The 22,459-nt window shown below is 38.6% G+C and overlaps 1 protein-coding gene across 6 annotated transcripts in view; it reads right to left on the bottom strand.

Moving 5' to 3' along the window:
* The window catches only part of LRRC4C (leucine rich repeat containing 4C), a 484,097-nt gene extending 461,945 nt beyond the window's left edge, over positions 1 to 22,152 (bottom strand). For 4 of the 6 annotated variants that reach the window (XM_036385102.2, XM_036385097.2, XM_036385100.2 and 1 more), the window contains exon 1: positions 21,550 to 22,152. The gene's annotated coding sequence lies outside the window, so the exon portion shown is untranslated. The remainder of the gene's footprint in view (positions 1 to 21,549) is intronic. The other 2 variants (XM_036385096.1, XM_036385094.1) reach the window with 1 other exon arrangement.
* Positions 22,153 to 22,459: the final 307 nt, after the last annotated feature.

A 22,459-nucleotide genomic window follows, 5' to 3' on the forward strand; every position in this document is an offset into this window, starting at 1 on the left:
CCTTTAGAGTGACACCCTAGAAAGGCAGACAGTACTGGGGAGATCTAGGACAAAAGTGGGTATTCCCATGACTCAATGATGTAGCATAACAGAGTACCCCTCAATGAGGGCTAATTGCTCTCTCACCATGTTTCTTTTATTATGGGCTTTTAAATCCTTGTTGATGTAAGCTATGTTAAATCCATTTAAAAAAAAAAATAACCTAAGTTACTAATATGTAATAGCCAAGAGAGTTTCTTGGAAGTATCCTTTACTCACCTGCCTTAAAAGAAAGGATTCTCACATGAAAGATATTTGCACAATGATCTGTAAAGAAAGCCACATGTATGCTTTAGCATACATGCTTACCTCTTATTCAAGAATAGTGAGATCTCTCAAACAGCTGTAGCTATCCCAACACATATCCCATGTGTTTTATCCCCAACTACTAGAGACTGGTTCTTGTATAGGCTACTTGGATGTTATTATCTGTGACAACATCTCCTACATGGTACCACACCAAAACCTCCCTGTTGTATATCTGCCCAAAACAGTAGCCCATTTGTCCATGACTGCTTCCCATATCAAACCTGCAGTAAACAGCTGACTTTAGGGAGAAAAAGGGTTCATGGGTGTCTGTATGCAGGAGACAGCCAAAGGTTCAGCTCTCCCTCACTGCCAGGTTAGCAGGGGACACAGACAGATGGTCACCTTGTGCTGAGGCAGCTCAGAAAATGCTTTTCCAAGTATGAATATAAATGGGCCCTGTCACTTTTAAAGTCTGAAATATTCCACTGGCACCAGTTCAACTGCCTCTTACTTAAGAGATATTTGTACAATAAATAAATTTGCAGAAGTGCTAGGTCAAAAAAAACCAAACCCAGTCAGCTTCTTCTGCTCCCATTTCTCTCATCATTACAATGCACTCTTGGAACTTTCAACTTCAGGGAAATGCAAATTCTTCAACAATGAATTATGCAAGAGGAACGAAATACATGTGGGGTATAGATATGACAGAAAAATCTTTTGCAGCACATACAGGGTGACAAGGTACAGAGACAGTGCTCTTCACTCTTCTGCAACTGAAGAGGGAATAGTTAAATTATACCTGTAGTGAGGTTTAATACACAGCCTTAAGCAACTCCACTTACAGCATCAACACTGCAGAAAGTGACACATGACTTCTGAGCCCTTGGTTACAGGATGACAGAAAGCAACCTGGATACATGGATACAAATCCCACTTAAGGTTACATTTGTCCTTTGCTACAGACCCTACCAGTCTGCTACATCCTGCTTCACACTTGGTGAAACACAAACACTTGTACCCTGCCTGTTCAATACACAACATAAGTCACTAATTGTCACTGGACCTGTTTGTTTTGACCAAGCTTTTTACTACTGGCACCCAGCAGATTGCAAAACTGTTCTTTGCTCTGCATAGTGTAAAGCCACAAGCAAGGAGCAAGAGGTTGTGGGTATTGAAATGGCAGAATAGATTTCAGAACAAAGTAATAATCAAACATCTACATAACTGCAAAATATTCCATAAAAACATCAGCAAAAAATTAGAAGTAGCTAAGAGACAAGGTACCTCAGCTGAAAGGTGGAAAACCAGAGGAGAAGCAGTACCTGGCAACATCCAATAGTACTGCTGGCATTTGAGATTCACATCCTAATCTACATTGTGAATATCACAGCACACACACAACCTTTTACAAGCATTTTTCCTAGAAGGTACACAGGTTGATAGTAACAAGTCAATTTTTACCCTGGGTCCCACTAAAATGATAAAAATTAGTACAAAAAGAGTGCTCACAGGTTCTGACAGAGTATAGAAGAAAATTTTGTTTTGCAGTATCAAGAACTTGGCCTGAAGGTAAAAGGAAAACAAGTAAGGCATGCAAAGCAGCTTATTTACTCCTACTGTTCTTCAGTTGCAGCAGCTCCCTCAGGATAAAGACACTGCAATACAAGAAAATACACAAGAAAATTGGAAGGACAGAGAAGTCCTGGTGAGAATTTATTGCAAGTGTGACACAAAACAGCAGCCGTACGGCTAAGGAGGCAAATAGAGCATGCCAAAAGAAAAGGAGGTCTGCAAGTGGTACCGAGCAAAGCCGCCGGTTAGCGCTCACCACGGTGCAGCTGCGGTGCCGGTCCCATTCTTTGCCGAGGATAAAGAGGGGGAAAAGGAGCTGTTTGTTTCCCTGCCGTTACCACTAGGGACTCCAGGGCTCCTCTCCGGCTGCCGGCAGCATCCTGGAAGCTGAGAGCCGGGAGCGGGCCCGCTGCCGAGGAGCGAGTGCCGCAGCGCCCGGGAGCGTGGCCGCGGGGCAGCCGCCTCGGCGGGAGCGGCGAGCGGCATCCCCGGGGCGGCCGGCAGCGCTCTGCTCCTGCGGGTGAGCGGCGAGGCAGCGAAGGGCTTTGCGCAGGGAATCGGCGCAATGGGGGCCACTAAGGAACCTGCTCTTTGATCTCCCGTAGCCTCTCCGTGTCTTTTCGTTCAAAGAGCACCTTCTCAGAGGGCTGATTGCTAGATCACGTCAGATGATGCAGCTTCAAATGTGTCTCTTAGAAAGGTGTGCAAAGAACTATAAATAGAGAACCTGACTCCTAAAATAGATTTTCTTTTCTTTTTGCCTACATCATGTTTAATATACTAAACCTTCCACACACCATAATTTCTTCTCTGAGTCCAAACAATTTTTGCTCCACCAGCTCACACATGAAAGCATAGAATCTTGCAGGGAGAAATCAGCTCTCTCCTACATTTGCACAGCAAATAGCACAATAGAAACGCATTCTGGAGAGACTAAGAACCAATGTAATAAAATAGCAAATAAAAATAACAGTTAACACATGATATGTGAAGCAGGCAACTCAGCGACAAAAATAACAATTCAGTAGAGGGGAAAGGAATACTTTCAATTATGTTTTTAAAAATACAAACAAGTCCAGGGAAAACATTTTCATTAACTAGGATTCACATCAGAAAAAACCCACAACTATATGATAGTAAGAAATAAAATTAAAAATTTTAATAGTGACATGAAAAGTACACATGACCAAACATTTTGTACTACAACTGTGTACACCAATGTCTCCAACCACTTTAAAACCAAGAAACCATCTCCAGACAGTGGTGAATGTTTCATTTACAGAGCCAGCTCTACAAAAGTTGTTTTGGGTTTCCATTTTTTTCTGTTGCTGGGTGGTGACTTGGTGACAAAAACCTACTCACAAATCAGTGGGCAACACACCAAAATTTACATTTCTAGCACCAAACTAGGACCACAGGACTGCATTTCTCCCACAGCCAAAGTTTCAACACTGATTTGGTTCATCTTAGAGGCAATTGCACCAACTCAGTACTCTAAAAGGAAAGCTGATCAGCATGCAGTCACATTATGCAGACTTCATAAATCTTAGCAAGCAAGCACTGCAAGCAGACAAACACGTATGGGAGATAAAACTGGACAGCACACTTGGAGAAATAAACAAAGAAATTGCTTAGCTCCAGATGCTTGAACAAGGTTTATTTTCCTCAACTGACACTATCTCCACCTTGTTCCATCTCTGTTCCTCCTTTTGGTCACTCAGTACTCTGAGACTTACTCTAGCCACAGGAGATCAGTTCTTTATTATGTCCTCCCACCCAGCTGCTTCCTTGGTCAACAGCTCTGCCATGGTTCTTTGTCTATGAATCAAAGGGAGGACTTGCCTCTAGCTGAAAGCAGAGCAAAGTAGCAAAAGCAGCAGAGCTGAATCTGAAATTCTAAGTATACAAAGACAGCTGAGAGCATGCTTATGCACAGAATTCTTTGATTCACTTTCCCCTTTCAAGAAACTTCTTTAGTTGTTTTCCTCTGATAATGACAGTGCCATCTGCTCTTACCATTTATCTGGTATCCCTACCTTTTGGGTATGGAAATATCCCGACTCACATAAAGCATTATCAAATCAATTCTGTTCTGTTTATGAAAACATACTCAGTTGCTGGAGGGAAGATCACATAGTTATAAGCAAGTGACTCCAGATAGCAAGCCACAAGATACTAGGAAGAAACAAAATCCTACATGTTTCATCACATGACTATCCTTAGCAGCTGTCTCTACTCAAGCAGGTTCCAGAAGAAATTTCCCTAGAACCAGTTCCAAGTAAAACCAAACCTGCAGGTTTCCCAGCAATAGTCTGGCAGAACATACAAAGTGCACTGGGCCTGGAAACGTTAATCTCTGGCAGAATTTTCCATGCTCTAGTTAAAGGATTCTAATCTGTGAAGTCATCCAGCACATGCTGATGGGAATAAGGACAAGTATATTGGTGTACAGATGAGGGCCCTGAATGCATAAATAAATATTGAAACTCTACAGCCAACTTCTCAGTGACTGTTCACTAGCTTCATGTAAGGGACAAATGTGCCTAGGGAGTCTGCATAGTCTTCATCATTGGAGGTCTTTAAAAAGAAATTAGACATCTGCCAAAAATTATACAAGTACAGCTGATCATTCTATGGACAGACACTATCCTTTCAAATTCACACCTAAAGAAGATTATCCTTTAATCTATCCTAATTAGTAGCCTCTCAGTGGGTTGGTTGCTCCCTTCATAAACTCCATTTCATCAGAAATCATTCCCAAAATGAACATAACACCTAATAAGGAGACATCATAATGAAGTTAAGTAGAAAAAAATCCTGAAAAGCACACCCAGAAGCTTTGTGTATTTAAGGTTTATGAATCACCCTAACAATGAATCAGGGTCAGTTTGGACAATTTCATCAAAAGAGAGGCTGTAAAGTGGGGACAAAGGCTCACAGGAAGTTAGCAAACCTACAGAAAGGTGAATGATCTTCTCCATAATTATTTATCAGCACCTCAGGACTTGAAAGAAAAGCACCTTTCTAGCCAAAAAGTCAGCCCAGGGTGGCAAGGGCTACAATTTCCCAGCAATGTCAGTGAGCACCCAGAGTCTCATGATCATCAGCAATGTTTTGTCCAGAGCTGCAGACACAAAGTGGGGAGTGAGACAGTGTACAGTTAAAATATGATAACTGAATCTAAACAACACCAGAGTGAACAAAGACCTGAATTTTTAAAAGCTTAACTCTGATTTATGTGCCCAGATAAGTGTCAGATTATGAAGAGTCACCTACTACACATGCAAGCATTCTGAAACAAATGTGGCTTTAACACCACAATAAGAATTAGTAATCATGGAGAACTTTTCAAAGTCAATTCTGCTTGCTTATGCAAAAGGAACACACAAGATACAAGAAAATCCATTTTTGAGATCTCTTGATAACTGCTCTCAAGTCTAAAAGGCTCGAATATGTCAGATGATTTCAAGCTCAGTACAGCTGGTCTGAGCATATGTCAGTTAACTAGGAATAATAATCAGCTAAATGTTATTTCATAATTCTTTGTGATAATTTATATAAATGCCCAAACAGCAAATTACACAGTTCATGATGCTTGGAAATTAATGTATTGAAATTCACTTGCTACCACCTTCCCCCAAACCCTAAGAGAAATTTATGTAGATATTTCTTTATGCTTCAAACTAGAAGGATGACCAATACAAAGACTTCCACAAACACCATGTTATCTCAAAACTTTAGGAAAAGAGCTTCCCATTTCCAGTACCTATATAGCTACATGACGACTTCTAGTTTCCTGTTTCATATACATGAAATACATGTGTAGGGTACTGTCATGTTCTGCCAGGTACATTCAGCTAGCAAAACACGTGCTTCCCTTTCCTAACATATGGCCCAATTACCATTTAGGCTACTATGCAGCAATCTTTTTATCAATTAGCAAATAGTCACTAGAGCCTGGGCTCAAGTACTTATCTGATTACATATCTGCCCAGAGCTGTCTGCATAATAAAGTACAATATATTTAATGTAAGACAGGAATCGCTTGCTTACTACACATCCCATGCTTGGCTAGCTAAGAAACATTAGAAGACACATGACAATTGTGTTAAGTCCAAGTAAGCTAGTTTGTTTCATTTTTCTGCAGTGCTTTACTTCATTTTTCTTTGCAGAACAACCATCACTAGCAACTTGTCCAATAAAAGAGGTCCCAAATACAAACTATAGACAGTAAGATTCAGGAATATAACTTGTGGGTCATGTTGCTTGTATTGCAAATACTACACATTAGTAATTCCAAAAGTCATTTAGTTTGCCCAAGTTTCCTGGAACTTCTTACTTGTAAGCAGCTTCCAACACCTTCAGTAAGGTGATCTGTGCTGCTTCACCTTGATTTCAGAGCCACACCTGTGCTGTCTTGTCTTACCAGAGAAGAAAAGCTTTCTATGTTTTGACTCAATGACAGTCAACTTTAATGATTCATTTTTAGTTACTGGATTCCCACAGGTTTATAGAAATGTGAAGCCAAGTCTAAAAGCCCCAAACAAAACCTCAGCAAAAGAGTCATATCTCCACTACAAAGGCCATATCTCCATCTCTTGTCCGTCATTATGAACCCAAACACTCACAAACTGTACTAAGTTTGTGTATAACTGTAATAAGTTATTTACTTCCCCTCAACCAAGCGACCTACAGATAGCCTCTGATGCATTTAATTAGTCAATATCCATAAGCACTTTGATAAAAAGCAACATAATGTGCCAAGTATTACTATTGAATAACCAGCAGCTCAACTGCATTTTGCCAAAGTACAGCAATAAGCTTGTCCTTTTAAACCTGCTCATAATAATTATAGCTGTTAACAACAGATATTGTTCAGCTGAATGAACATTGTGAGACTTCAGCAAACAGCTCTCATCAATCTGACATTCTTACAAACATCCCTTGCTAAATGTCAAGTGAGATTTCCAGAGGGAAAGAAAAGTGTCTTTCTTCCGAGAAAAGGACAAAGTTTACACAGATAAGAACAGAAAGTGAGACAGAAGTGGAAGCAAATAACTGTTTTCAAAAGAGCTCTAAAATTACTGACAACTATACAAACTATTAATAAAGGTGTGGTTCTAAGCAGGAGAAAGAATCATTTACAGTGCAGAAAACTGTTTTTTTTCGACACCGATATTACTCTTCAAAGCTAAAGAAGAAACCAAGAAAACAGTGATTTTTAAGTTTTTTTTACTTCACACTTCTGTTCTAGTCCTTTGAAGAGTTATTTGGAAGTAGCTTGCCATGTGTTAAACTATTCATTCATTCTTTAATATCCTAAACAAAAAGATAAATACCTTAACTTGTGGCATGGAATAAACTATGGTACATTTTATTACAATTTTATGGCATTTGCACAATTTCAACATACAGGTGGATTTTTCTGAAGGAAAACTTATATCTTGTTCACTGGAATACCCAATGCTGCACTGGACTTCCACCAAAAGAATACCCCAACATGTTGCCTATATGAAAATGGAATCAATGAGTAAGCATTAGCTAAGCAGCAAGATGCTCTTAAAGTGCTAACCCAACACAAACATACCACAATCACCAATATTTCAGCCGCATTTTCTGTTTGTTGTTGCCTTTTTTTTTTAATCAAAAGAATGCTGATTTTTTTAATGGCTGTAAAGTGCTTTAAAGGCATAGATCTCTAGCATGCCTTACTATGAGCACCTCACTTTCCCATGTGTATATTAGAATAATTTCCATCATGTGAATGTAGCTTATTACCAGTAACATATGTATTACAGTCCTCTATGTGTGTTTGATTTGTGCCATAGCCTTTCACATATACACATAAAGTCCTAGCATCAGCTGCCACTTAATAAGCTGCCACAAGGACTAACACTTTCAGAAAAGACTAGCAGTTCTTTAAGTAATTTTGATAGTTGAAAGAAACACAGAAGAACAGCCCTACTTCCACAATGCTTTTCCAAATAGCCCTGAACTACTTCAAGAACTGTTCTGTTCTTTCTCCTCACAGCACTGATTTCTTCATGGCACAGCCAACAAACTCCAACTCTCTTCACAGTACAACCAACAAACTCCATCTCTCTCCTCACCCAGCTAACCCACTTTTTTGTAGCACTTGTCTTCTATTAGACACAGCTGTGGCCTATCAAGAGCAGGCCTGTTCCTAATCTTTGGTGATTGGTACAGTTGCAGCTCCTCAGGTGTGAGACTACCTTCTGCACTATTTTCTTACACTCTATCCCTCCGCAACTTCATGAACACTTCCATTTAACAGATGCAGATTTTTTTTAATGGGGAGGGGAAAAAAAAAGCCACTTTGTATTTCCAGGTTGAATCTAAAATTAATCATGCTTACACACTTAGAACAAGTAGAATTGCAAGATTGTTTCCCCACTGATGGATTCATTAATATTAATGACTTAAGAAATCACTTAGTCCATCTGCAAATCAAGCCACTGAATTTCCTACTGCAAGACTAGTTCTATATAGCAAGCAAGAATAAGGTATTGTACTTCAAGAGTCAAGTGGATTAACAGAAAAGTTGAAATAACAGTTACTTAAATTCAGTCAAACATTCTGTTACACTGGTAGTGAGCTTCACTATGGATATGCAATCACTTTCCAAGTCATTAGAGTCTGGACATGACTGGTTTTCTGACAGAGTCATAGGTTTAATTTTTATAGTCATAACTTCTATTTGGGCCAGTTTCAAATTGCCATAATTAAAGAAAACTTCAGTATTTTGCAGCTTTGGACTCTGCACAAGTTTTAGCCCTTGGCCACAGCACTTTGCTGAAAAGCTTTCATCTAGGGTAGAACCTAGGATGTCAAGTCTTTCAAATTTAAGACCTTATGACTTAAAAGCTACCTTAAAAGCTGACTAAGGTAAAAGTTATGCGACTATGCGCACCTAAATCTACAAGAAACAGAGCTCTGAACACTTTACATTGGTCTGATTTCTAAAGAAAACTAACTCCAGCTATTCTAGTGCATAAGCAGCCATAGAGTTTTCCCTCTTTCAACAGAAAATAGGCATTTTTCATTTATGAACTGAACAAGTACTTTATAAATCCAAAGTACTGTCATTTACTTTTTGACTCTCAACAGTAACCAAATCCAACGTGGATGAAGAATCCTGTGCCAAAGAAATAAAAAACTAAAAATATAAGAGAGGGGTGTAGAGTATTTGTGTTCTTCCATCTAGGAAAGAAATGGGTTAAAAATTTCATTGTTCCAAGGTGCAAACAACCATTATTCATTATAGTTACAAGATAGTTTTAGTCTCCTTCATCAAACCAAGAGCCTTATACAGCAACCCCTGCATCCCTAACAGAGCTGAATGACTAGTGGTCATATTAGCCAATCCAGTTCCACGAAAAAAAAAAAAAAAGACCAGAGGGAGTGATCAAAACTAATGCACTACAAACAAAGTTGCTCATTTCTTCTTCTGAACATTAAAGCCTTCTTTTTTAAACTGATCAGTGAAGTAATCTTAGGTTGTTGTTCTGTTGCTCAATTCCTTCCATACTCAATGAACAGATTCAGCAAAGGCACTGTCATCATCTCTTAACACAGTATGTAATGCCCTGAGCCTTAGCTAGCTTTTCAGATCAAAGCGGGTAACAAATTATATACCTGCAGCAGAGACGGTACAGTTATGACAAAAGGGAGGGGGGAGATTGGGAGAGGTAATAAGGTCATTTCACCTATTTTTTATTGGATTTACATGCTTGCAATAAGCATATTAAGCCACAACAACACCCACAGCTAATGAACTAATGAGTTGTTAGCACCATCTCCGCTTGCTCACTTAGCGGCACAATGCTTTATCGCGGTCAGCCCGGCTGCCTCCCCACTCCCCTCTTCCCCTTGCCAGTGCAATTCGGCAGGAGAAGCAGCCGGACCGGTGCTCCACGAGCCCTGCTGGTGGCTGCTCCAAAGGCTTATGCTGCACCACAATACACTGAATTTAGAAGAGGTGCTTCTTGAAGAGCTACGCTTTAAGCACCTCCAGGAGACAAAGAAAACAAACCGATTTTAAACTGCTTTCAATCGTGATAAGACTCAGTAAGGAGTCCAGAAAAAAACAGCAAAGAGAAGAGATGAAAAGATTTGAAGTAGAGATATGGCTCACTTAAATGGTCTTTAAATGCTGGGCTCCAATCTTGCTCAAGACTTGCAGAGGAAACGCAAAGGAGAAAGCTTCTATGGGAGAGGAGGCAAAAATACCTGTGGTCAGTGAACACAAAACCAATGTTTGGAGACTAGCAGGGCCCACGCCAGCTGAAACTTAATGCTCTTTCTACAGGCTAAAACAAAAACAAAAAAGTAATCTAAATATTTTCAGATAGTTGTTCACCTCACAAGTACAAGAAGTTTTAATGTTTTGGACAGAAAATCAGCTTCTGTTTTAGCATAAGTGATTATGGCAGAAGCATTTGAAACTTCTGAAATAATAGATGAGTCTATATGCTCACAGACAATATTTCTAGCTGCATACATGAGAACAGGAATGGATTTCTAAATAAATACTGTCTTACTCTCTGAATAAAATCTGAAAATGTTTGTGTCATGCAGTGTTAAGAGAGCAATGAAGGCAGGAGAGACAAGAGAGGTATTTGTATTTATGAAGATTTGAAGTCAAAAGGCAAAGTCAGTTCAGGTTATTTCATAAAAGAAACTAGCCCAAAGTATTTTGATATGGACACAACCTCATTCTGACAGTGACAGAACATCATAAGACTAAAGTTTTACTAATTGTATTATTTAAATAATAGTTCTATTTATGCAGAGGGTGGTAGGGACTGTCTTGAAGGACTCAGTGCTTTTTCTTATTCAGATTTGGAATTTTCAATTATTTTTAAGTTTTCTCAGGGGAGACTACACATACATAGTAATGAATGTAAACAATATTGTTTCAATTTTGTCTCTGTCATATCCAAGAACTGAAAATTTAAACTCCACATAGTTTCATCATCTGTTGTGAATTTGCAAGTCCTTAATGCATTAATTTCCACAATCAGAACTCAAAGCCACTATCTTTTTTAACCATTTTAAACAAACTTGTACTACAACAGATATGAAGGGGTAAAATGTTGAGTGCTTTTTTATGCTTCAACTGTAAATGAGAACCTAAATATATTTCCTCTGTAAAGGAATACATACTAAGGTGGATGAGGTAGTGAAAACTTGCTTTTTAATAATAATTTTCTACATTCAGATCCTCAAATCAAGTTCAATAGAAAATAACACCCCAAACAATAGATGCTATGGGCTAATTCAACAGGAATATGCCATATAAATGTTTTATTATAGTCCATAAATTTAAGAGTAATCACCACAGTCATATTACTTTTTGATGGAAGCCTATAATCTTCATATCAATTAAACACCATACAGATCATCTTCAGGAGGTAGAGATTCCTCTAAATCCGTGACTGTAAGGTACAAGGCAACATAATCTGAACTTTGTTAAAACTCTTGCTACAGGTGTTATTTTACCAAAGACTGCAATCAGAGCCTTTGCTGAGAACAGCTGGCTGGACTGCTGTCAGATCCCTAAGCCCTGGAGCTGCTGCATGGTCCAGCTATTCATTTGGAGTTCTACCAGCCAGTGTCCTCAGAGCACTATCTGTCCTCATGTTTCCCTATGCAGCTACACAGCAATTAAAGCAGCTCAACACCTGTATGGGTTTTGTAATATTTATCTCTATTATTCAAACTGATCTCACAGTCCTACTTTGTTGTTTCTGCCCTCGGGGGAAACAGATTCAACCCTGTAATTCCAGAGCAGGATTTGTAACATGGTGTATTAGCATAAGCTGCTGTACAAACTGTGGCTGGATTTCACACCTACTGTGAATGAGGGGCTATGCAAAACAATGGAAAGCAAGACACAGCCTCCAATACAGCGAGTCACAATTTCATGGTTGATTTAGTGACTTCTAGTGACTCAACTCTTGCTTAATCCTTCTCAAATTATGTGAAGAGAATGAGTCAGAAGTTGCTTGCATATTTCATCTCCATCCTTACCAGCTAAGGGCATGCAAAGCAAGCAAAGAACAAGACTGAAATTATGATAGCAATACTCACAAACAAAGCCAAAAGTAACATTGCTAATGACACAAAAGTCGCCCACTATCCTGACATGGTGATCTACTTTTATTGCCCTCATCCAATGTGAATAGCAGTTGCACCAGTCCTAGCAAGGGCTTGTTGCAGGTATTTCAGATTCAGGCATGCCCAAAGTGATCCATTTCTCCATGTGTCCTGCACTACTGCAGTGCAGTTTTAAACCTACTTAGCAATAAAGGTAATGCAAAAGGCAGCAGCAAGGCAACACTGATGTACTGACCCTCACTCCTGCCTGGGAATGAGCAGCTTAATAGAAAAATTTTGGCACTAAAGGTCACAGGTAGCAAAAGACCAAATATCTGAACCACAGTCTTGACTCGTACAACAATGCATTGCTTGGACAACCCATTTTGTTCCAGTTCTGCCAGTTTAAATAGTTTGATCTCTAAATCAAAGTATTGCTTTATCTCTTGCAAAATGACTGCATTTCATCATCTATTGAACAATAAATCCAAAAAAATTACTGCTCCCTGAGTGCCTGCAAGTAGAAATTGAAAGCCCAAGCAAGCAAAAGTGTTTCCTCATTTGATGAAACTTGGGGCATCATATGTATAATGAAAAGCCATTAAAGATATTTGTTACTGTAATGCAGAGAAAGCAAGTTAATCAGAAATGGCATCAGAAGGACACAGGGTGGCAGCAGGGAAGATTCTCATTTTTGTCCTGAGGGGCAGCAACCATGCACTGGGGAGCAATTTACCAGCATAATGCAATTGCTCAATAACAGTTTTAGTAGTCTATACAGTACATAAATCTGTACACTCTTTACCCTACAGGAAAACTGGTCACAGAGAAAGCAAAAGGAAGTAAGACAGATCAAAAAGTAGCTATATACACCTGCAGTAGATCAAATAAGACTATTTTTTCCTAAACTTTTGTTTTATACTTACCTAAACACTGTTAATGTCAACAAGCACAGAAGAAGAGCCTGCTCCCTATAAAAGTACTAGAGTACTAGCCTAGATTTAAGAGCAGCACATATTTCCAGTACTGTTAGGGATTATGTCTAATGGATAGGGCAATGAGACAATTGAGGGGTATTGCTTCCTTTTGTCTACCAAAACAACAGAATCTAACAGACTTCCAATCTGGGACAAAAGTAAGGACAAAACACATTAGTTTCATCTCATATCATCCACACAAACTCCTTTTCAATGATAACATCAAATCATAAAATTGAGACTCTAGAGAACTGAAAAAAATCCCAACAGCTCAAGTAGCTGCTTTTAAGATGTGATGTTAAAAGAAAACCAAACCACCATAGTATTACACTAGCAGTCTTCCTCAAAACACTTTTCATGTAAGAGCATATTCACAATTTGTTTCAGAAAAGGAAACAAAGCACTTCTTTTGCCTTGTAATATTAAAAATTCAAACAGTATTACACTAACAAAAGGCAATTTCCAGTCCCATTACTAGCAATGGTAAAAAGCCCATGAAACCTTAAATTCTTAATGTTTCCTAGTGTCTGTGTATTTAGCCTACTAAAATCAAGTGGTACATCAGGGTCTTTTGTAGAAGATATGATCTTTTTGCTCCAGTGACCTTTTCCTCACTGCTTCTTGTAGTGCTCACCACTAGGCTTAAATAATTAAACAGGTCTCAGCCTGAAGTGACTTCAGAAATGCACCTATATTTGAAAAGTACTATTTAGACAATAATTTGTAGCATGACTGGAGGTCAAATGTCTATTCTCATAAACTGATATCCTTATTGGAAGTACCTACTCATTTCCACTGCCCAAGGGCCTGGACAAGATCATGCAAGGACCCTTCTAGTACACCAATTATAGTTAAACAACATGGAAAGAAAGACAACCACCAGCAACGTTCAGAAGTAAAAGATTTTAACTGTTAAAAGCTCAGGCATGGTTTCTGCTTAAAAGAAAGAGAGCACTCTCATTGTATAATAGACATTAAACTAGAACAAAATAAACTTAGGAAATAATTACTCATGTTACATTTAGAAAGGAATGTTATTTTTCTGAATATTCAGATTTGGAAAGCACATTTTGGCAAGTCATGGCTTTTCTCCTCCCTCAATAATAGCAAAATACATTTCTACCAGCAAAGTAAACATTTATGAATATCAGAGCAGTAACTTTATCCATCTCTACTTCTGTTGTATCCTCAAGGCCATGACTTTATAGGCTGTCCTGTGTTCTCCCACAGTTTCCCTTACCATATCCAAAAGCATAAAGACAATGATGTTTTGGGGGAAGCTTGATTCCTGCTGATACCAACAAACATTTCAAGTTGGCTCATTCCTAGACAGAGACAAAGTAGGTTTATGTCACAGAGAGATAGGAGATAAGGAAGATAGTCTTCTCCATTGCCAGATCTCAGAATCTTCCATTACATTCCAGATGGAAAAATCATTGAAATGTTCATGATTCAAAGGAAAGCTTTGATTTCAAATGGGAAAATACATTATATGAAAATGAGGGTTTTGGACAGACTCCTCCTTTTCTCCTTTCTTTCTACATTCTGCAAATATGTCTAGTAGGACATATAAATCATACAATAGCATATGAAAAATAAAATGTGCAATGAGACAGGTGTGGAACTTGTCTTCTCATCTAAATTAAAAGAAAGATTGTGCATCTCCACCTACTTCAGAAAAATAATATAATAAGAAGAATTAAGGCAGATTAAGAGACTCTTTTAGGCAGCTTAAGACCCTTAAGCACACACTCCCAAGCCAAGTATTTATAATACAAGAAGTCTCCTAGTTACCTCTCTCAACTGTCACTGTTGTCAGTATTGCATAAAGCTGCTTAAACTATAAAGCTGATTGTCAAGGGAATCCCGGTCTGAAGGGATCTTTTGTGGTCTGAAAGGGTTGTGACTTCTGTAAAAGGAGGGCATCGGGTTACTACAGCAAGCCTTGAATATCAATGAGAAGGGAGGAAAAGGGAAGCTCACAAGTCAGGCTAGACTCTCTCCCCCTTACCACTCGTCTAAATCACATGGTAGTTGCAGGGTAGGAAAGAGCCAAAGAGAACCAGGGCAATCCTTGCTCCCCGAGGCCACTTTGCTCTCCAGTAAAGAGCACGGACACTGTCCCGCGGGTCACAGGGAAACAAAAACACCTCAGAGCAATGCTACCACACACAGCCCACTCCACTGCGAGCATCCCCCTGCAAATTTCAGAGTAAAAAAATCACGTGGAATAGGTGTTATACAAAACATGAAGAGCAGAAAGAAACATGTTTACTTCCTGATGACAGGTTGCATGTATCCAGCCATACATTAACTCAGCCATATTCCTCTGCATATTCTAGAGCCAATAAAATAAAGCTATCAATTTTTTAGTTTCTGAAGATGGTCAAAGTTTTCACACTTCTGGCATATATTTTTCACAGAAGACCTGACTCATAATGTAAAAACTGCCTTTGTCAAATATTCTGAGGTCTAGTTCATGATCGCCAGATATCATAACCTTTTCTTTTCCAGTAATGAAAATACCTACCCATTCAGTTCTATTACACAATACAAATTTTCAATGTATTGGTCACTTGATTTGAAGCCATTTCTGGATACTTAGCTTCTTGCATACCTACTTAGTAAATTACCTCCTCTGTGTGCCTCAGTTTACTTCCCATTTTTAAATTCAACTGATCTTAACTGTTTTTAGTTAATGAGAGGAATGATTGCATATCTGAACAGATAAAGAACATGACTTCAATATTACAACTCAATTGCAATACAATAACTGAAGAGTCTTTTTAGAGGTAGCACTTCCATGAAGTTCTGTTCTGACTTGTGTTTAATTTTTACTTAATATATTCTTCCTTTATTTAAAGAACTGCAGCTCAAGTTTCCTAGACAAATCCAAGCCTTAAGTTTTCAAGGCTTTTTTTCAAGAAAGTTCCAAATCTCTTATGAAGTTTTCATAACGCCACTCGTGCTATTAGCCTTATTCAAAATAAAAATGGAGACTTTAGACCTGACTTATTTCTGAAGTATATGCTTGAAAACTTAAAAGAACACTCTACAACCCATTTTCTCCCAGCCAAACTGCCAAAATACATTTTGCATGCAAAATTAAAACTTTCTTCCACATGCAGTCTGAACAATGCAATCCCTATTTCTATTCTTGCAAAAAATAGGAAACTACTTTTGCCTTAGAGGTAAATCTCTGAGTTGATCTTATTTCACCCTTTTCTCTCCAGTTTTTCCTATTGAACTTTCTGCTTTTCAGAAGGCAGCTACTCTTGCAGGTTTTAAGTAGGAAGATCATTTCAACGTGCATAATTTTCTTCCTGAAATAACCAAGAGTATTGTGAAGATTTACAGGTTTACATGAAATGTACCCCTATGAGACACTCCAGAGAAAATGAAAAATAGATTGAAACAAAAGGAGCCCCAACATGAGAGCCTCTGTTGAAAGGTTTAACCCTCAGAACATTCACCTTCGCTTTGTCCCTTCAACTAGTAACTACTAACAATGCTTTCAAGAATGTTTAACTGATGAGCAGTAAGTGGTGAGGGGGAAATCACACAGACGAAGAGGTGCCATCCCTAGATTTACATAATCATACCAGAATGATGTCTTTAATGTATTAAATAAGCTAGTGATGCACCACAGCCAGTATAGAAGCATTGCTGTTCTTTCTCATATGCTAATTTATTGCTGGGTCACCAGAAAAGACAGTAAAGTTTATACACTGGTAGACAAATTTCAAAGAGTGAGCAAAGAGTCTATAAAATACATGCCCACTCCTTGACAGCCCCATGTTGCATTTTCTCCTACAACTAAACAAGAGTAAGGAGAGGGCCTCTAATGCTCCCACAGGAAGTTAAATGAAATTAAGCAAACATTTCCTTAAGAGTGTTACTACCCTCCCACTGCATTCACCATCTTTCCTTCATACCAAATCAGCTGTTTCAGAGAAGTTAAACAGAGGCTGACATAAGTCTGTTCTTACTTTTGTAAGCAGGACAGACAATGGGACTAGAACGTATTCTGTAGTTACTAGTACATGCTGGACTTCATGGGTCCTTGACATAAATTTAACCTACCAAAACAAGATCTAAAAATACCAAAGAGATTGGAATGGGCCTCACAGAAAAATCTGCTGGCTACAAGTCACAAGCTCAATGATATCTAAAAATGCATGAAGAGAAGCCCTTTACATCTGCAGTTATGATCTTCATTGAGGCACGTTTTTGTTTTATACCTTTCTGTTCACCTCTGCAAGGCACAGAATACAAAGAATACTTACCACTGATGGCCAGTTGAGTAAAGAAATTTTGGCAAATTACAAAACACCTGTCTGTGCAAAAAGTTTCTTCAATATGCACTGGGAAGAGACCTAGATTTCTTGGTACAGTTCTGCCTCTGCAGTATCTGTTCTGAGAAAGTCTCCAGTTTCTGAAGAAATCTCTGCCCACCATCCTCCCCCAGGATCAATAGGATTCTACCTTATGTAACCACTCTAAGTTTGGCAGCAAGAGCTCTTACACAGCAGCATCTTGCAGATTGTGAGAACACCAAAACGCTAAGTTTCCTCCTTGGCAATATGAAATGGCTGTTGAAACTCAGCATTCCACTGGGTCATCTGATCTTCACTTTGAGAATTTCATCATCACTACTTGATCAGTCTGAGAAGTAACAACCTCTGGAAGCAGATTCCCACCTGTATATATACACCATGCTCTCAACACTACTCTTTTGGGCCACTCCTCCTGAAAGCCAGTGTCTAAACAAACATTCTCTCATTTTTAAAATTTTTGTTATATAACTCAAAAGTACATGCACTTACACACTAATTTGAAAAAATATAAGGAACTCTTACTATTAAAAGATGCCTCCTTAGCTACCTCAGTCTGTGAGAAGACAAATAAATAGCATCACAATGGGTGTCTTCCCTAAACAACTCAATTAACTGTCTTTTTAACAAGCTAAAGAATTAAACAAATCTCCCAAATAAACTTCACTTTCACACTTCCAACTAGGAATACTGAAATTGGTTTTAGAAATTACAATTAATTTGGATTAGATTCAAGACTCTTAAGCAGCATATTACCTACCATGTTTGCTTGCTAGCTTAGGAAAAGGAATTGTGGTGTCTCCTTCACTCCTAAACCTTATCCTTTGACACAGAATGAAAAGAAATGGGAAGAAGAGTAAAAGAGAAGGTGGGAAGGGGGTGGGGGGGATGTGGAATGTAATTTACTTCTTTCACCTAACTTGTCAATTCAAGAGATGTATTTGTAAATTCATTTTTCTTCAAGTGGAAAAAAAATAAATTTTACTTACTATTAATTCTTTTAAAGAGTTAAGAACCCAAAGTCCACCTGCATGAATTTCAAGTGATCAGAATATTTGTCAAAGTAGTACACCATTATAAGCAATATGTTCTGAAAAACTACTCTTCTCTGCCTCCTTATTTCAAAACCAGGCCAGTGTCATCACATTAGTGTAAGATAATATTACAGACCGACACAGGGAGTCAGCAATCAAAATGATGGTTTCTGCCTTTCCACAGAACTGGTTCTTTTGGTTTAAGTCCTGGAATTGCTGGTAGATCTCTCTTCCATCCTCCCCTTACTTCTATGCTACTGCACCGCTTCAAGATTGCCTTACCAGTTGTCAGTCCAGCTTGTTCCAGAAGAAAGAAAGAATTCATGTGTAAAGTACCCTGGGTCTTAGAAACACAGCAACATGTGCTGGAGAAGGTTAGTGCCTGGTTGGCTGACTTCAGCAACAAGAAAAGGAAGCTGCTCAATTAACTGGAACTAAGTGAAAAAGAAATTCCTATTATCTTCCACTTATTCTTACAATAACATTTAGACAATTCAGTTCATGAGAACCTCATTGTACCCATATTCCTACTGAGACACTTTACCTATGACACACTTACTGCAAGATCTTTGCAGGCCTTCCCATCAAATTCCAACAAGATGCACAGAGCACAGTGGATTGAGCTCACACAGGCAGTCAAAGAGTACAGAGAAGAAAGCATTTTACATATTAGGTGAGACTGAAGGCATATGGGGCATTACACTATGAAATAAAAGTTAAATTCAAGGATCATTAAAATGAAACAACATTCCTTTTATAGATTTGACTACTGGTTTGGGTTTTTAAAAACAAAAAACCCCAACAGGGTCCAACTGGTGCTAAAGCCTGTTTCCACATAAAACCTGCTAAAACTGAGTATTATAAATTTCCACTCTTACCATGAGAATAACAAAAGTACTAGAAAATTAAATTGATCTTATAATAACATGTTATGTTAGATACAATATCACGTATAAGAGATACCAAAATAACAAGTGTGACAGTATAATTAAGAAATCAGAAGCAAAATTCCAGAAAAGTTCTAATGAAAATCTAAGCCAACACAACTGGGGGAACATGGGAAGAGAAGCACAAGGTTTCCTCTTCAGTGAGCCTGTTAAAATGCCAAATAACCAGCATTTGCTTTAGTCCGCAATATAAGGAGATAATGGAAAAGCATGACTACATAAAAACAGATGATTAATAGCAGCTGGACACTATAAAGAGTGATGACATACTTCTTTTCCTGCATACAGGCTACTGCTCTTCCACTCAGTTTGAGGCAACACAACTAAATTTTATTCCATGTATCAGAACATACAGAAATGGAAGTGAAGAAGAATGCATTTCGCATTTCTGTCTTTTTTGCCAGAACATGAAAGTTTCATCTCCAACCAGAACATTTGTCCCCTGCTTTCATCCAGTCAACATCTCTGCTTTGATAGTCTCATTCAGTACTTCAATTCTAAAACCAGGGTAAGGCTCTAAAAATCATGAGTTGTCATCTCTTCTCACGCACACTTTTTTTTTGCCCTCATTACACAGAGTCTGTTCCCCATAGCTAAAACATAGCTTATTGCCTGGTGAAGTAAGATTCTGATGCAGCATGCATTTGGGGCTTGAGCAAAGTACAACATGGGAAAACTATGGAAAACTGCATCCTGCCCAGAAAGATCTGGTTGTCATAATCATATACAGTAAATGCACATGCAACACAGAAGCATCACTTCCAGAAAATGAGGGGAAACACACCTATAACCAGTTCTCCTTTCTTCCTTAATCCATCTTTAAAGCTATTATGCAAAACCAGTGGGAAATAGAGGGACTGACTGACAGGATGCAATAATATAAAGTGATTTGATTACTCTGAAGCAGAGCCTTTTCATTAAGTTTTTAGCTTTACAACACAGGATCTATTACAAGGGTCATTATACTTCTTTGTACCAAACAGATCATCCTATCTAATGTGTCTTTGTATTTACAAATCTGATGTAATTCCCCTTTTCTTTGCATACACACATAGAAGCACCTGAACATCTGGTTACTCAGTAGAACTCTATGCTGATCCCTGTCTTTTTACAGTACATATCCAGCTATGCAGTATTTCAAAGAGATACTGTATTGTTCAATATTAGCCATTCATAGTCATTTAATTGAAAAGGCATGAGTACCTAGCAATTGCACTTGGAGAATGAAGCATCTTTGAAATCTATTTACAGATTTGTTTACCTCCTTGGGAATGCTAAGTACTATCAGTGCAGCAATTAAAAAAAGACTCAACTACAAGAGCTCTGATTCTATTGTAGTGCAATGGTATTTTATTTATATTATTTAATGGAACAATGGGAAAGGCTAAAGCAGTCATACTGTTACAGTAGAAACTGCATTGTGGAAGGGGGTGCAGGGGGAGGCAAAGTGCCAGGCTTAAATACTGAGTAGCACCAGAGCAATACAACTGATAGATCTCCAGAAATTCTGGAGTGCAATGAACCATGCTGGATGAAGCATTTACTTTCATCACCTGAGTGCTTAGTAGCACCCCCATCCCAAAAATTAATGGCCCACAAAACCCCATTTGTGATTGGCACTTTATACCATAAGAGTTATTACTGCTTGGTCCTGCATATTGCATAAATTCTGTAGCCAAAAAAAAAAAGAAAGCAGCATTCAAAAGGTTAATGAGAAGCAAACAGACGAACTTCATGTAAGTGGATGCACAAATCCACGAATTTCTATTCTGCTACGTTCTTTGGCTACCAGCAGCAGAAACAGCTTTGTACTTACATATTCATCATTCCAGAGCTGACTGAAATGCAGAGAAAAAACTAGACAAGATTTATGAAAATATGGAGGCTTCTATTGAAGATACTCTACGAGCTATATATTTCTTGCCCATTCAAGATACTTCCCAAATATTTTAGCTTGTTTAATAAAAAGATTTCTCTTCCTAGAAATTCTAATACCTTTGAAATAAAAGGAGCTTTATAGTGCTATTTAACTAACATTTTCCAGGAGCCCTATAGATTATTATTTTGCAAGCATTTTTACTGTGCAAATGGCAGGGGAAGGAGGAAAAAAAAAAAAGCAGAAAAGGAAGTAAAAAGGAGATGCAAATTACAAGCACAGACTTTACAAACACCATACTCTGTATGCACCCAGTATTAACGTTTTAGCCTTTTTCCCCTACTTTAAGCAAGCAGGAAACAAACAAGGAAACAGAAGAGGTAGACAATCCCCTGGACTTACCTTTAGTACAGTTCCTCTATAAACTTCTCAGAGAGAAATTTAAATTCCTCCAAGTAGATGTGATTCTTAAAGCTTTTTTCTTTCTCGAGTCACCCAGAAGCAAAACAATTAGTTTTCAGAGGTTCCATTTACTGCTCTTCCATCCCCAGCAAAATGCATCCAGGAGACTATGCCAAAAGTAAGCCCAGAACTCAAAGGCAATTGGAAAGGGAGCGTAGGGGGTTGCTGAAGGACCAGATTGTGAAATTCAGTAGCTTGAGCACAGAAATATCCTACTGTACAATATACCTGGCTTCTTGCTCACCAAAAAACTGTAGTGCAAACTGTCAGTAGTAGCCTCCAATAGCTGCTGTGTGTGCTGCAGATGGTATGTCTCACTGTTACCTTCCCAGATGGGTAGAGGATTCAGAGAGCAGCAAAACCAGGGGGTCGCCTCCAAACCAGGTGGATTGCCAGCCACTCATTCACTCAGTCCAATTAATCAAGACAAGAACAGCTCAGTCACCGGAGGTATCTCCTTCCAGGGTGCACAGGATTATGGCAAGGTTATTAATCTTGCTTTGCTGCATCCCCCCCACCCCCTACATTCAGCAGCCTGCACCGAGATGATTGCCAGCTCTGTCTCTGTCCCTGTTCTACTGCATTTTGCTCAGCCCTCTGTTGCTGCAAGTGAAACACAGAGGAGGGAGGAATACTAATAAGGTGGTTAGCTACAGTTTCTTTAAAGCATTCTACATACTGCGTGCGTGTGTGTGTGCATGCGTGTGTGCATTTTCCATGGGGCAATCTGGATTTCTTGGCAGCTGAAATAGGACTTGTTTCTACATCAAAGTCTGAATTAATCTGGATTATCACCTAATGAATACCGGAGCCAGCAATTGTATTTTACTTAGGATAAGAGGAGGGCACT

The sequence above is a fragment of the Molothrus ater genome, chromosome 6, assembly GCF_012460135.2.
Source record: "Molothrus ater isolate BHLD 08-10-18 breed brown headed cowbird chromosome 6, BPBGC_Mater_1.1, whole genome shotgun sequence".
Classification (NCBI taxonomy): Eukaryota; Metazoa; Chordata; class Aves; order Passeriformes; family Icteridae; genus Molothrus; species Molothrus ater.